The sequence below is a fragment of the Leiobunum rupestre genome, chromosome 2 (assembly GCF_980474605.1).
Source record: "Leiobunum rupestre chromosome 2, qqLeiRupe1.1.hap1, whole genome shotgun sequence".
Classification (NCBI taxonomy): Eukaryota; Metazoa; Arthropoda; class Arachnida; order Opiliones; family Sclerosomatidae; genus Leiobunum; species Leiobunum rupestre.
In genome coordinates, this window is record NC_143385.1 from 8,301,298 (window position 1) to 8,316,999 (window position 15,702).

At 36.2% G+C, this 15,702-nt stretch overlaps 1 protein-coding gene across 4 annotated transcripts in view; it reads left to right on the forward strand.

Annotated features, from left to right (window-relative positions):
• The window catches only part of LOC149956012 (synaptotagmin-A-like), a 109,940-nt gene that overhangs the window by 62,345 nt on the left and 31,893 nt on the right, over positions 1-15,702 (forward strand). The window contains exon 1 of one of the 4 annotated variants that reach the window (XM_090165362.1): positions 10,243-10,381. The exons of the other annotated variants lie outside the window; for them this stretch is intronic. The gene's annotated coding sequence lies outside the window, so the exon portion shown is untranslated. Of the gene's footprint in view, positions 1-10,242; positions 10,382-15,702 lie in introns of those variants that run through there. 4 annotated transcript variants of the gene reach the window in all.

Sequence of the window (15,702 nt, forward strand, 5' to 3'; positions counted from 1 at the left end):
GTTATACAGTTTTATTTGTGGCAGCCATAGCGCACCGAAACCACGAGGTAAACAAAGTCTTTCCTTCCCTCGGGCCTCGGACTCCACTCTCTCTCGAGAAAACCGGTGTTGGTGTACCACATGACCGACACGACGTCATAACCACTTCTCTATTGGCCAAAACTGGCACGTGATTTTCAGCCGAAGGTTGAAATATCAAACTGGAGTAGATACGGGTTGACCGCCGATTTCCCTCTCGTCTTGAGAAGTTTTCTCTCCCCTTTCGACTTTCTGCGGGTTTGTGAACCGCCGATTTCTAACTTCGTCTTCTACCTTAGGCTTTCAACTTCAGCTATTTACCATTTTTAACGTCTTTGTGAACGCGGCTTTAGATATTGGCCTAACAAAATTTAAATCAAAAGTTAAAACGCACTTATTTTTTACGGAAGATGACCCCACTGACTCGTTTTACAACCACTCTTTATATGTTGCTAATCCTATCTTCAAAGATTGGATTTTATAACAAGAATGTTTTTATTTATACTCAGGGAGAATGAATATGTCGAGACTATCGACGGACACGTTGAAGCCCTAACGGCGTCACGCTAAGGGGGGGGGGGGGAGGAAAAAAGGAGGCGGTCTTATTTTTTGCGTCCTCGCTGCAGCGTTAATCGCGTCGAAAAACGTGATTTTTAAGAACCAATGAGATTACAGTATTATTTGATTTTATTAAAGCGGAGGAGCATACCGGGGGCCCCAACGGGTGGAATTGGAGAAACGCTCAAAATAATCTCGACATATTCATTCTCGAGTATAAATAAATACATTCTTGTTTATAATTTATGGCTAAAATCTCTTGTTCTCGATTTTTACCATGGTAACTTCCACTAAAAAATGTCTGACTCCACCTGCTACTATTGCTCGCGCATCCTGTTCATGAAATACAAGTGTTCCAGCGTATTTCAACAGTCATTGGACTTATTCGAGCTCCGTGCACGTAGATATTGCCTACAAAATTGACTCATTTGACAGGTTAAGCGACCCTCTTACAAACGTGTAGGCTAAACTTGTGAGGGATTGTACATAACAAAGCTACGTCCACACTCCTACCAGTTTCCCCGTTCACTTTTTCAAGTGGCGGCTTAACCTGTCCAATGACTTCACCTCTCTCAACTGTTCAGTACAAACCGCTTATTCTGAACGCAATAACCAGAAACTCGAAGAGGAACTTGTAGAAGTGCAGACGTACTATTTTGTGTACAGTCTGCACCTCCAACCAGTTCCCCCGTCCACGTTTTCCGCCTAATTTCTAGTGCTAGCTTAAAGCAAGTGGCAGCTCGACATTTAGTTGCTCTTTTTTCAATAGATGTCGCTAGCATCGAAATCAAGAAGGCGGTACTTATAGGTACCCCTCGCGTTGATTGGATCGTTTGTAAATTGGTCAATAACATATATTACGTCAATTATAAACAATATTTTTACACGGGATATATAATTTAGGTTAAAGCCCACTTAATAGAGTATAAGTTGTCTAACTATAATACTTTACAATGCGCTACCTTAGAGCAAGAGTCAAGCAAGTCTGAAAACCCCTATTTGCGAAAAACCAGTTTTAAGTTCGAAATCTAGCTTAATAACCATGATTATCTAATAATGAAAATTGATAAAAATAGAGTGAAAATATATCTTGTAAATTTTGTACTGAGTCACCTTAATTTAAAAACACTCAAGGATTCTTATATTGAATTTCTTTCAATAGTCACGTATCTCGACTTACGTGACATTTGCTCTCTGGTAGCGAATGGCTCTCTGACGACGTTATCATTTCGGTATTTTTAATTTTAGTTTCATTTGCCCAATTTTATTTATTTTACCGTTGGGTTGTGAAAAACATTTTTGGTTGTCATGGCAAAATGAATGGCCATTGAAACTTTTCCTTATTATATTCCACACTAGTGACACTACGGATATGTTATCCTGCAAATTTAAATAAAACGCGATATGATATGACCAAAAGTAACATATTAACAAATAAGTATGACACTTCCTATTGCTTTAATGCTAATTTCCTGATATTATCTCCAAGCTCTGACTTGGTCTCGCACTGTTATCGTCCTTGGTTGCAGTCAGAGCCGTACCTAGCCCAAATGGCGCCCTGGCAAAAAACAATGGCGCCCTGGCAAAAAAAAAACAAAAAAAAATGGCGCCCTGGCAAAAAAAAAAACAAAAAATGGCGCCCTGGCAAAAAAAATGGCGCCCTCAGAACCTTAGGTAGAAATTTTTAATTTTTTAATATCCAATTTAAATGAAAATCTTTGATTTTGCGCCCCTAAAACTTTGGCGCCCTGGGCCACTGCCCCGCTCGCCCTACTCAAGGGACGGTTCTGGTTGTAGTATATTTGTCAGAGGAATATTTAGACACTAGAGGGCTCTGTGCTGATAACTAAACCTAGATTGCGCAATAGCTCAGAATATTAGTTCGGTGATAATATTTCCTAATTGACGTACTTATTTTCAATTTAACCCGACCACTACATGATAAAGTCATTAAAATTCGCTAGATTAAAAAATAAAAATTGAAACAAATAATTACTTTTTTTAATGTTTTTAACTTTGTATCGATATAAAATGTCTAATAACAGTAAACATACTACAAAACATTAATAGTGTTACATTGTTAATCAGTTTAAACTAGTCTAGAGGTTTAGTTTTACTTTTAAATTCGAAAAAATTAGGCGAAAGTGCCGCTTTATTTAAATTTGCAAACAATATATTAGACTAATCATGGAATGAAAACTTTTTTATTATTATTTACGGAAAAATACGGAAACTTTTCCGGGAAAAAGGCCTCGGTCATTTTCCGAAAAGGTCTCCTACTTACAACTCTCTCTATGATATGACTATTTTAATATGGCTGAAACGAAAGCCAGAATTGAAGGGGATTCTCTAGTTGACAAACTAAACAGAATATTCGGATTAAAGGCATAATGTGTTTACTCCGACACTCGAAAGCGTCATTGGCCTCGCTGGGGTTTGAGTGGTCAATGAAGCACGAACTGGAAGCCCCGCAACGGCACCTTTAAGGGTTCGCCCCCCCCCCCCCCCCCAAGCGTCATTCCTCGCAATACAGGTTTTGACCTCGAGAGGAAATGTCACCGCCTTGGCTTAGTGTAAAATGCGGTTTCGATTCCGGTCTTTCCTGTGAAATTCGCCGCACGACGACGATTTCGTGGAAGGACAAAAATTTTGGAAGGGACTATTCACCGCGCTTTCTAAGTGTCTCCAATTTCATCAGGTTAATCACAACTAAATCATTTTAATCTCAATTTAATCATTTTAATCACAACTAAATTATTTATAATTTCAATTTAATCGTTTTTAATCACAATTTAATCATTTTTAATCATAATTTGATCATTTTTAATCACAATTTTATCATTTTTAATCATAATTTTATCATTTTTAATCACAATTTAATCATTTTAATCACAATTTAATCATTTTTAATCACAATTTAATCATTTGTAATCACTATTTAATCATTTTTAATCACAATTTAATCATTTTTATCATTTTTAATTAAATGCAATTCTTTTAATCACAATTTCATAATTTTAATCATTTTTAATTAAATTTAATTATTTTAATCATTTTAATCACAACTTTATCATTTTAATCTCAATTTAATCATTTTAATCACAACTAAATTATTTTAATAACAATTTAATCATTATAATCATATTAATCACAACTAAATCATTTCTATCACAATTTAATCATTTTAATCACAACTAAATCATTTTAATCTCAATTTAATCATTTTAATCACAACTAAATCATTTCTATCACAATTTAATCATTTTAATCACAACTAAATCATTTTAATCTCAATTTAATCATTTTAATCACAACTAAATAATTTTTAATCATTTAAATCGCAACTAAATTATTTTTAATCATTTTAATCACAACTAAATCATTTTAATCTCAATTTCATCTTTTTAATCACAACTAAATCATTTTGTATCATTTTCATCACAACTAAATTATTTTAAACTCAATTTAATCATTTTAATCACAACTAAATCATTTTTAATCATTTTAATCACAAATAAATCATTTTGTATCATTTTAATCACAAATAAATCATTTTGTATCATTTTAATCACAACTAAACTATTTTAATCTCAATTTAATCATTTTAATCACAACCAAATCATTTTTAATCATTTTAATCACAGCTAACTCATTTTGTATCATTTTAATCACAACTAAATTATTTTAATCTCAATTTAATCATTTTAATCACAACTAAATTATTTATAATCTCAATTTAATCATTTTTAATCACAATTTAATTATTATTAATCACAATTTAATCATTATTAATCACAATTTAATGGTTTTTAATCACAATGTAATCATTTTAATCATTTTTAATTAAACGTAACTCTTTTAATCACAATTTCATAATTTTAATCAATTTTAATTAAATTTAATTCTTTTAATAACAATTTAATCATTATAATCATATTAATCACAACTAAATTATTTCTATCACAATTTAATCATTTCTATCACAATTAATTCATTTTAATCACAATTTAATCATCTTAATAACAATTAAATCATTTCTATCACAATTTAATCATCTTAATAACAATTTAATCATTTGAATCACAACTTAATCATTTTAATCGATTTAGTCTTTTTATCACCGTTTAATCATTATTACTACGATTTAACAATTTTTAAAACAATTTAATCTTTTTTAATAATTTTTTATAACGATTGAAATATTTTAATCATTCTTAAATTTAATCACCATGCATTTACTTAATTTTATGATATGTAAATAAATCTTCGGGGTGGCGGAGTGGTAAGCACTCTCGCCTCGCAGTAAGAGGAACGTGGTTCGATCTTAGCTTGTTGCATTTGGTTAGGGTTAAAAGGGGTAATACTACGACCATAAAGGCGCGCCTACGGCCCCCAATTTTTAAGGCAGCCCCATTTTTAAAATTGTAACATTGCAGCATTTCTTGTTAGTTCTCGAGGGGGTGCAAAAGTGCCCTAAAATGAAAATGCACCCAGGAACCACAAGTGGTAACTATAAACGCGACCCTAAGTGTTACCCGAAAGCCGACCCGACGCCTAATTATTGTTATTAACTTTCTGGGCAGTGACACAATTAATGCAATGTATATCTTCATAAACAGGAATCCATACCTCATACTTGGAATGCTTATCCTGGAGTATCGCGTATGGTAAGATCACTCTGGTGGCTTTGGCCCCGCCTACGAGATAAAAAAATCCCCTCTGCACGCGCTCCCCTCTCACGTTGTTGTTTGTTAAGTTAACATAGTGACGTCAAAAAACCGTCAGCCACATCGAGACGAAAATCTGCCGCGATAAGCATTCCAAGTAGAGGTATGGATGCCTGTCATAAAAAATATCTTTTTATAATAAATATTCCTCGGAAACAATGAGAACTGTATGTCATAGAAATAAAGGCACTTTAACAGGCATATTTTTGGTTTTAATAACATTAACGTAAACAATGATTATCATCTTATCCCAATTTCAAAATTCATATTACCCTCGTAATTATTCTATTCTGTCTTTTGATGTTTAGTCGCATTATATATAATATATTATATAATAGATATATAATATATTATATATTATATAATAGATATGTAATATATTATATATTATATAATAGATATGTAATATATTATATATTATTTAATAGATATATCATATATTATATATTATATAATATATATATAATATATTATATAATAGATATATAATAAATTATATATTATATAATAGATATATCATATATTATATAATAGATATAACATATATTATATATTATATATTATATATTATCTTTTATCTATTATATATTATCTTTTATCTATTATTTATTATCTATTATACATTATATATATTATATATTATAAATTATATATTATATATGATATATTATAAATTATATATTATATATGATATATTATTTATTATATATTATATATTATATGTTAGTAACACTATTATTAATCGAAAAGGGATGCTGATTTGATTTTGTTTAGGGGAAATAGCATAGAGCATAGAGTAACCCACTCACATAGAGTGGAAGGCTCTCAGCGAACATCTGGTTTTCGAGGCGTGAAATAAACAAGTTGGCCTAAAGTTAATGTACAATATCTGGATAAAAAAGGTCAGTTTATGTTCTACAAAATGTAAAAACAACAGCATCGCTCTTCGGACTATATTTATTTCACCTCGAAAACAAGTTGGCTCGTTAGGATTAATGTTTCACGCGCTTCCATAGGGCCTTCCACTCTATGTGAGTGGGTTACTCTATGGGAAAGAGCTTACTTAATTAGGGGGATTAGGAGCTAAAAGTCTGAAAATTTTTAACTGCCAAACTATTTAAATTCAATTAATTATGTAAATTTATAGGCTTACAACAACGTGTTAATATTACTTACAATTGTTAGTCACTCTTCTCTATTCAAGTCACGAGTTGACTTAGGCCTGCGTGGTTCCTTGGGTATTAACTTAGATTAGTTGATTATCTAACGTAGCAATATAGACATACTGATAATGCTTTTACTCTTTTTATTGGTCAGACAATAAACACATTCTGGATATTTTATAACGGTAGCGAAAAGCTCTTTATTTTATTACTGTTTAAGGGAAATATTTTATTTTAAATATCCAATCCTGCGCTTAGTTGTATTGATAGGGAAATTCTGTGGTAAACATGTTGATCGTACAGTGGCGTAGTCTCCAAAATAATTGCCAAATGAGGCATTGGTTGATTTGGACAAAAAAACTCGGGTTGATAGCGTGCAATGTCAGGGATTTTCTACCTGAACGTTTTGTCGATGTAGGCGTGCGGCTTCGTTGTCATACGCGTCGAGTAGAGGCTTGTTCACACTTAAGGTAAACAAGTTGGCAAGCCAAAATATACCTCTCCTCGGAATAATTGTCCCTAGTGGTATTAATTTCTCGAGATAACCCTTAAAGATATATCTCCGCAATTTAGAGTTATTTGTTAAAAATATTAACCCATTTCTATCCCGCCCGGTATAAAATTTTAATTATAATTAAAATAATTGAGACGAAACGACCAATTTTAATTTATTCAGAATATCATAAGTTAAGTAGTTACAACAGTAAGTTAGACGTACTATAACAATGCACAATTGAATTAAACCCTTTTACAGAACAAGTTTATCAGTTAAATATAATACGAAGCAAATTTTAATGAAATATCTACAGAGGCTTTTTGGAATTACTCGCTTACGAAATACTTGCCGCATCTTTAACGCTCATTTTATTTCAACACTCGCCCTTGATGAAGATACCGTAGATATCTGGTAGTGGACGACTCGTTCACTTCCTGTTGACGTTGTGACGCATACCACATGAAAAAGACCAATGCCGTCCAATTTCCAATATCATATAATGACTCGCACACCCAAGAAATCATTGACTGCGTTAGAAATCGTAGATATCCAAATATCCACACCAAATGTATTTACAAGAAGCAAAAACCTTACCATCAACAAAGCACAGAGAGCCACTTGACTAACCGCCAGCTTTTAAAGCAATTAACGTTAAATTATCTCCTTTGAATTAACAGAACTATATATAGGTCGTTAAGAAAGTGGACCACCCACAGGGTCTACCCTTTAACCCTCTAATCTCGGCTGACTGCGCTAAAACAAGATTTAACCTTTAAAAAATACCAGATTAGGCCTTCATAAATTCATTAATAAAAAAAGACTTTATTACCTATTATGCTTACGATGCCTGTCTTAATTTCAGTGAATCTAAGCAGCTATCGGTGGTTCTGTGGTAGAGCGCTCGACTGCCAAGCCGAATGGTTTGGGTTCGAAACCTGGGTGGCGCATTTGTTTTTAATCAATAGAGAAACGCTAAATTAGAATTTCTTCGATGCAATAATTTCAATTTCAATTCTATTTCAATTAAACCAAAATTTCGTACTCTATTAAATACGCTTCCGATAAAGCTGAAGGTCTAATTTTCAATAAGGCGTAACAAGCGTCGGTGGTTCTGTGGTAGAACGTCCGCCTGTCAATCAGGAGGTCTCGGGTTCAAATCCCGCCCGATGCGATCGCAAATTGATACTAAGACGAATACCGTGTACAACTGGTGGAAACCCTGCCATTGGACGTTGAGAGGTAGCATTACACTCAGCACTCGGTCCGTCCCAAAGTCATTAAGAAGAAGTTGGAGAGAAAACGCCCATATAAACTCAACAGACTCAACATGCACATCCATCAGAACACAAACACAACAAATTCAACACTCACAACCTACGCATAAACATTACAAAAACGTAATACACCAAACCGTCACGACGGTGAGCGAAAAAACACCATCCAAACCAAACCGCAAATGCATCCGTTAACGCTCACCGTCACACGGTGGTTTTGCCAACCCTTTGAGAAACTGCGTACGCAGTGATTACACTTTGCACCGAAAATGCGAACGCGTTCGCAGTCCTGACAGACAGACACACCCACAGACCCACCCACAGACCCACCCACAGACCCACCCACAGACCCACAGACAGACACGGTCGTTGTATAACCCCTCCTAGGGGACTTTGTCCCCTCGGAGAGGTAAAAAACGCGCGGAAAAATACATCTGTGTAACATTTCCATATAATTGTATAGAGTAATTTAATATATAAAGGAATAGTCATGACGAATTGAAAATTTTATTAAAATAAATTTTACAAATAAAATTAAGCCAATATACAGCCTAAGACACGTAAAAATTATTTTAATAAATTTTTCAAATCATTATGAGTATTCCTTAATATATTAAATTACTCTATAAATTTTCCTCACCATGGCAAAAATTAGCTCCACTATTTCCCTATAATGTTTTTGAATGAGACCTTGCTTCACACGGAACATACAAAAAGTGGGCCCGAAAATTTAAAATTGTTATACTCCTTGCGCAATTGAAAAGGTTACCATGGAAACGAATATAATGAAATCTCATGATCACACGAGTTATACTGTAGATTGTCAAAAGGCAGAAGCAGTAGCGAATTAACCAAAAGGGTGAGTAGGTCTTAGCCTAAGGGCCCGCGGATCTTGCTAAAAGGTTGGGCCACCTGTTTAAAGGCATATTAGCCTAGCTTACAAACACCAAGGATCCTTTATGTTAGAAGGATAGGTAGCTCTCCGGCCAGCCCGTGTTTTCGAAACGCCGGCAGCGCCGTCGATATTAAGAGAGCCTCTAAACGTGGGACGTCTTGTTTCTATTCCCTCAAGGACAAATTTTGTGCGGTGTTTCCTCCATGTTTTGTCCTTGACGGAATCTAAAGACGGATTCTCTATCGCGCATGACCCACCGACGGCGTTGCCATTTTTCGTCCCTCGCCTCATATCATTCTAACATATAGGATCCTTGCAAACACAAGGAGAACGCAGCTAGCCTTTAAACACGCTAACGCAGTGTTGTGTACAAATTTTATTGGACGAGCCTTTACGCTGCACGTTTTACGGGCGGGGGGAGACAAATTCCGAATTTTCCCCTTCCGACGGCAGCAGGCACTAAAGCCTCTAACCAATGAAAATTGTACGCGAGAAAATACACGACTTTTGTTTGTTGCTCCTAGCTGTCACTAACCTCTATAAAGATGATGGCGCTTTTTTCGTCACGGATTTAAAAGTGACGTAATTTAAGTCATACTGCTAGGACCCTGCAAAGACATTTTAGGCCCCGAGACAAACTACGTCGTCGCAGGCTGTTCTAACTGAAATTGACTAGGGGGTTTGCTGCTGAAGGCTATGGAGAAGGGCCCCTAAAAATCGTGTGTGGGTCTTTTTCCGTCGGGCCCCGGGGAATTGGCCCCAGCTGCCTCCCTCTGCACGGGCCTGCATATCCCGCAAACGAGGAATTGTAAAAGAAACTGCTTTTATGGGCATTCGTCTAAAAATATTGTATTAGGCCTAACGTGAATATTTGTATTTTTACCCTAGTGGAAAGCAAACTACTCGCTAGTGAAAACTCGGCCTTAGAAAGAGTAGCGGAAGAGGGGGAATAAACGACTGATAATCTCAGCACACCTGCTGTTTCGCAAGCAAATAGTTTTATAGTTGGATATTGCGGCAGACTTTCCTTTATCCGAGACGACGGAAGTTCACGGAACGCGTATAATCTAGACTTCCAGTTTCGGGCCTTTGCGAAAATAAAACGTGGTTCTTTGTTTGCGGAGTTGGTAGAAATCTCTTCAAACTTTGCGAAGAAAATTACTTTCTCTCAATGTGTTTATTTAATCGAGTCAACGTTTTCACAAACGCTTTAATGTGACGCGTATATTCATTTAATTCGACATCACAAGGTTCGTATTGTCTTCACGTAGTATTTAACCACCTTTCGAAACCGTGTAATTTTTTATATTTACCATGACTGCTAGGCAATCATCACCAATGAGGAAGTTGACCAAAAATATGTGGTCATTTTCAATAAACCGGAATAGATTGGAAGGGACACGATTACGTCAAATATAATTTTAAATTTATGTCCTGATCTTTAATTCTCAGTTTCGTGGGAAGTAACAGCTGACACCTGTTTCTTCCCGACGAAGGCCTAGCTTTAATTTACAATGGCCGCGTTCAGTATAACAGCAAACGGTTGGACCGTTGAATGCGCATTCGCTACTGTACGACTTTTTTCACTTCCGGGATTGACGTCACGTTTGTAAACGGAGAGTCAACGAAATAAGCGTCTGGAAGAGCCGCTTATTTTGTTGATAAACGCAATCGTGACGTCACAGCACGCGGGAAGGCTAGTTGCAGACGACACGACAGACGATATTTTGTAAAATTTACAACAATCGTAAAAAAGTGATTGCAAACGGAGATCAACGGTTAATTAACAGTTTCCCCTCCGTTGATCGTCACTGAACAGATACTTCAATAAAAGAGCCTGGCTAAACTAAACCAAGTCAACTAAGTTGGACATTCACTTACAATTATTCCTTAAAGGGCCACACCGGTGACGTGTTTCACGCGCTATTTTCCAGAATAGGATTGGTCGTATTTGCTACCACGTACTAAATTCGGGCTGCATTTTTCAAACACGGTGTGGCCCATTAATGCTGTATTTTTTTTGTTCAAAATTCAGAAACGGCGCTTTGACGAGCGTTAGGCCTAAAATAATTTTTTCACGTAGACGCAAAATTATCGTTAGGCCTAACGCAGGTTTTTCGCGTCGATTCTCTCACCAGCGCGACGGTTTGGCCTTTCGAAACCAGGCCCTTACAAGGACAGTATCAAGACATGGATAAAGAGTAGGCTGTACGTCCAGGCTCTATGTAATCTCAGAATGGATTTTATTGAAGCGTCTATTGCGATAACCATTGATATAATTTTGAGCGTTTTTTTAAAAAGTAACGTAGTTTAAATAAACAAATCATAATTCAAGTTCAGTTTTTTTTTAATTAAGTAATCATAATTATTCGTTTTTTTTACCCGTAAAATATAAAAGACTGATTTTATTCAATGAGTTTTACCGGAAGTATTTACTTATATCTCTTACGAAATCCTTGGCCGTCTTAATGTCATGGCCGTCTTAAACGCGTTACCATGCCACAGTGGCGTAGCCAGAAATTCGTCAAGGGGGGGGGGGTCGAAGTATGTGAATGTAAAGAGCGGGGTCGAGATGGGGGTGGGAATTTAGTACAGTCAAAGGTATTTCCAAGGGGAGGGTCCGAATCAGGAAACCCCCCTTGTCTATGCCACGGCCATGCCAACGAACACATGCTACACCCATTAGCAAGGTACGAATATGTTATAATTTCGATCATGACCTAATCAAAGTTAAAGGAAAAGCTAAATTATTCACTTATCATAATTTTAAATAATGATGTAAAGATTTATAAACAGACCAGATAAAAGTGGAGTGTATTCTTCTTTTTTGGGTCTGCCCTACATTTTTCAGCGTTTTATCTTTTAATGAATTATACCGTGTCTCACGCTCACCTACTCCGAAACAATTACAGGCTGTTTCTAAGCACCTGCAAGTTTAAAACCCGTACGTTGTGTTATTGAATCCAACACAAAAAAGTGGATTTCTTAAAAAGCGGATTTCTTAATAAAGCGGATTTCTTAATAAAGCGGATTTCTTAATAAAGCGGATTTCTTAATAAAGCGGATTTCTTAAAAAAGCGGATTTCATAAAAAAGCGAATTTCTTAAAAAAGCGGATTTCTTATAATAAAGCGGATTTTTTGATAAAGCGGATTTCTTAAAAAGGTGGATTTCTGAATAAAGTGGATTTCTTAAAAAGGCGGATTTCTTATAATAAAGCGGATTTCTTTTAATAAAGCGGATTTCTTTTAATAAAGCGGATTTCTTAATAAAGCGGATTTCTTAAAAAAGCGGATCTCTTAAAAAGGTGGATTTCTGAATAAAGTGGATTTCTTAAAAAGGCGGATTTCTTAAAAAAGACGAATTTCTTAAGAAAGCGGATTTCTTAATAAAGCGGATTTCTTAAAAAGCGGATTTCTTTATAAAGCGGATTTCTTAATAAAGCGGATTTCTTAAAAAGCGGATTTCTTTATAAAGCGGATTTCTTAATAAAGCGGATTTCTTAAAAAAGCGGATTTCATAAAAAAGCGAATTTCTTAAAAAAGCGGATTTCTTATAATAAAGCGGATTTTTTGATAAAGCGGATTTCTTAAAAAGGTGGATTTCTGAATAAAGTGGATTTCTTAAAAAGGCGGATTTCTTATAATAAAGCGGATTTCTTTTAATAAAGCGGATTTCTTTTAATAAAGCGGATTTCTTAATAAAGCGGATTTCTTAAAAAAGCGGATCTCTTAAAAAGGTGGATTTCTGAATAAAGTGGATTTCTTAAAAAGGCGGATTTCTTAAAAAAGACGAATTTCTTAAGAAAGCGGATTTCTTAATAAAGCGGATTTCTTAAAAAGCGGATTTCTTAAAAAGCGGATTTCTTTATAAAGCGGATTTCTTAATAAAGCGGATTTCTTAAAAAGCGGATTTCTTTATAAAGCGGATTTCTTAATAAAGCGGATTTCTTAAAAAAGCGGATTTCTTTAAAAACTTGTTAGAATTTCCCTCTTCTAAGCGATGGGTGCTTCCATAAAATCCCCATCAAATATCCAATATTGAGTTTGTGTTACCGCGACTGGACTGGCATCCCAGCTGCTTCTCATTTTTCTGCCAAAGCTGTCATCAGAGTTCTGGCAGCATTGTTAGGCAAGGGGGCAATACAGTCGGTTTTGATTTTATATAAAATAAATAATGGTGGCAATGTGAACCGTCGGTGCTGGAGACCGTTTTTTGACTGTCACCGATATAAAAAAATGTCAGTGGTAGACTAGACCACGGTCAGGTTGATCCTATAATTTCACGGTCTTTTGAAAATGAAGGAACTTTTTTGTACGTGTCATCATCTAGTGTAAACACTGCCATTTTTGAATAAAATCTTAAAATGTACGAGCTTTGTAAATCCGCTAAGTGATCCAAAAATGCAAGAAAGCAGTGTACAAAACATTATCAATATTCTAGGTGATTCGAGTCGAAGTATACCGATATGCAATAATTAACTTATTATTTTTCCCATATTTTTCTTAGCCTATTTAGTTTCCTATAATTCGCCCCTAAAATTGCTATTTTTCCTATAAAATTTTCAAAGCTTTTCCCTGGTCACCATGCACGGACATTATTATACCTAAAGGGACGGGTTATGCCCAGTGGCGTAGCGTGGGCCATTGTCGCCCGGAGCGGAATCATAATTCCAAGGAGGAGGATAGGAAGAGAGGCGAAGTAGAAGGGATGAACGCGCGAAAATCATCCTTGTAAAAAGGGGAAATTTTGCTGCCCTCCTAAAGGTGGCGCCCGGGGCAGTCCGCCCCTCCACCCCCCCTCGCTACGCCACTGGTTATGCCTGTAGCTTCGGCAATGCTATTCGCCCAGTTCAACGACGATATGCCCGTGGGGGGTCAAGGAAAGAGGGGAGAAAGTATTTACGGACCTCAAGGTCCTTTTTAAAAAATCAAATAGCATACGATGACCTTGAAACGCCTAATTAAAGAGACATCCAACTAGTTTTCACCCCGCTAAGTTGGCCGCAAACGGACTCAATTGTTTAGCTGGATAACCCGTACCCACCCCTTTTAAATATTTAGGTATAACATCGGGTATAACAAAGCAGGGGCGTAGGAACGTTCTAGAAGTTGGAGGGGGCAAAGAGAAACGAAAAAGGGTCTGGAGAATGGTTTTGAATTTTTAATGGGGTGTAGCTTCTCCGAATGCATGTGTACTTTTTACTACTATGCAAATTGGCGGGAAAAGACTGAAATTTAAACACAGTTGAGGTTCTATAAGATTTAAATGCTTTTAAAATGAGAATTTGAGCCTTTTGAAGATTTCAACTGACCAAAAGGTTGGAGGGGGCAATAACATTAGTTGCCCCTCCCAGCAAAATTCTAGGGAGGGGCAATGCCCCCCTGCCCCTCCCGGTTCCTACGCTCCTGTAACAAAGTCCGTGGTTAGACGAAAATCTCGAAACCTCATGGAGCACGTGGCGCCATCTAAGGGGCACTGAGTGTAAATTCGGTACCACTCATTTTGCGTTGAGTTCGCAAGTTCTTTCCCCACTGGTTTAAGGGGTTTTCCACCGAGCTCTTCGGTTTCCCTTTCCATAATAACTTGTAGAGGTTAATGGTAATAGTTAGTGTAGGGACTATTGGCTCGCGTGGCTTGAAGGGCTTGCCACCACCCTCCTACGCATTGTAACCCGGCCACCGGTAATTGGCTAGTTGATTTAGGCGTATGGTGGTGCCTTGGGTATTAGCTTAGCTGATTATTATTGTTATTATTACGCTGACCGTTATATTTATGGAAATAAAGGCTTGGCCAAATGTACGTTTAACTATACCATAAGTATGATTCTGTGTAGCATTTCAATATGAAACAATTCAATGAGACCTTGTTTCACACGGAATATACATTAAGTGGACCAAATAATGGACAATTCTTATAATCCTTGTTTTAATGAAAAGATTACCTTGGAACCAAAATCTCGTGATCGTGTGGCTGAACTTTAGAATTGTCATAAGCCAGAACAAGATGTCACGGACATTTGAGTACACACAATCCCACTGATGTATTAACTTAATAAACCCAAGAGGAATGTTATCGGAACGCGAACACGTTCATTTAAATTAATTTTTATAAGAACCAAGTTTTTCGAGTGACCTGGTTTTGGAAATAAGGTAGCGAAACGCGAACGAGTTAGATGACACCTGTATCAATTGGCACGAAATTCAAATATGACAATCGACCAAAAACACTAAAGGGGGCAAATGCCCCACTTCTCGGGCTCCGATCCCAAAATTACGAAAATCCCGTCGAGGCTATAATAGTGCCTACCGATTAAGATATCAATCGCCTTTGTACCACTGACGTACCGCGAGCAATCGTGTGTACGGCAGCTGGTCAAAAAAAATATTTAGTGGCACACTTATGCTTAACTTCTGGGCATAACAAATATTTAGGGTCACACTTATTTTTTACGCGCCTGTTCATACGTTATTGTTATTGCAGGCAGGCTTTCAATGGAATGCGAATATAGCTTCAGCGCGTAAAGAATTCAGGTATGACGCGAAATGGCTAATTAACTCCCTTAAAATTAA